Raw genomic sequence first — 1,761 nt, 5'->3', positions numbered from 1 at the left:
TTACTTTTAAGTAATAAGACAAAATTACTTGAAGCATTAATAGCATATATCTCTGGGATAACCAAGGTGACATTAGGTTAATGAAGAATTTGAGATCCTTCTAATATCTCCTTTTCAGCTCTGACTCTGCAGTCCTATATCATTTCTGTCCTTTCTTCCTGGGAATTAGGTGAATACGCTTACTAATACCTTCATTCCCTTGCCATCCAACTAGACCAATCCACACCATTATTTCATCTCAGAATCCTTCCACAAACTTCATACTCAGATCTTCAACTCCTTCCTAAATAGCACCTTCTCAATTTCTCATAATACTCACAGGTACCACAATATGACAAATTCAACCAGTCTTCTGTCTTTATCTCAATGATAAAACAACTGCCTACCCAGTAACTCAAGCCAGAAATCTAGTGTTCTGTCTCTTCCATAGGTACCATGCCCTCTCTCACACGGTGTGTCCCCTGCCCCTCAGTGACCAACTGGCTCCCTTTGCTTACTTTTAGCTTCTGGTCACTTATCCCTTAGTCTGTGAGACACCATATCAAGACTGATCTGGCCCCGATTCTTCCTCATGAATTCTCAGCCAAATATTGCAAAGCTACCTGGATCATTTACCTACATTTTCTTAAATTTGGAAAATAAATAAATGGTCTCAATTTTTTAAAATTTCACTAGCACAGTCTGTGAATTTGCGAGTCCGATTCAGACACCACTGGCCAGAACAGTTATGGCAAGGGGGCCAAGGTCACATCTCTGTAGCTAGAAGAAAGAATGTGGCATTGGCATGGCAGATATTTAGATGGCTGGCTTATCTAATGCAATAGGACCACCTAGACAGCAGAGGCTATGGATTCCTAAACTGGAATGGTAGAAATTCTAAATCAACAGGAAAAAAAAAAACAAATATTTCTGCTGTTATAGCTCATTTAAGATCTGTTATGCCAACTGACTAATCTAAGATATGCAAAAGAGGAGTTTACCAGAAGTGGCGGGTCTCTTCTCTAATGCAGTTGTGAGTAGCACCAGGAAGAAAGCTAGTGCTGCTAACCACTGCAGTCACACCATGTCCCTGGACAGAAAACTAGACTGAAGAGAAACCTGTAAAAGAGCTCCACTTGCATACTTTGACATCAACAAATAGTAGAAGAAAAAAAAAATACAGAGATAAAGAAGGTCCACTTCTGGGGATATCTATGATCTATTCCTTCCCTATCTATTTCTGGCTTCTAGAGCTTCATTGTCTAATACAGCAGCCACACGTGGCTATTTAAGTTAAATTAAAATTCAGTTTCTCACTTGTACTAGCACATACTGCAAGGGCTTAATTGTGGCTTGTGACTACCATATTGAGCGATGTGATATAGAACATTTCTTTCCTAGAGCATTAATTGATAATATAAAACAAGTAATAAACATTAAGTTATTTTTATGAATTTCAAAAGTCCATCTGGAAAAAAATACACACACACACACACACACGTGTGTGTGTGTGTGTGTGTGTGTGTGTATATAAAAGCTGGAGGAGCAGCTACAATTTTTCCTGTGTCAAGCCCTCCACTCATACAGCCTGCAGGTGTAGGCAGAAGCTAAATCTGAATCTGTATTAACCTGGTGAAAACTGCTCGCCACACCCTGATGACTCCCTGAGACCCCCGCCCCACATAATTTGCACAGTACTTCAGCCTCTTTCAGCTGCTTTTCCTCACAGGCAGTTGGCCTTGGCCCTTGCTTTGGACTTTCCTAAAAACTCTCAAAGGTTCA

The sequence above is a fragment of the Pteropus vampyrus genome, unplaced genomic scaffold (assembly GCF_000151845.1).
Source record: "Pteropus vampyrus isolate Shadow unplaced genomic scaffold, Pvam_2.0 Scaffold155, whole genome shotgun sequence".
Taxonomy (NCBI): Eukaryota; Metazoa; Chordata; class Mammalia; order Chiroptera; family Pteropodidae; genus Pteropus; species Pteropus vampyrus.
This window is presented reverse-complemented; position numbering follows the sequence as displayed.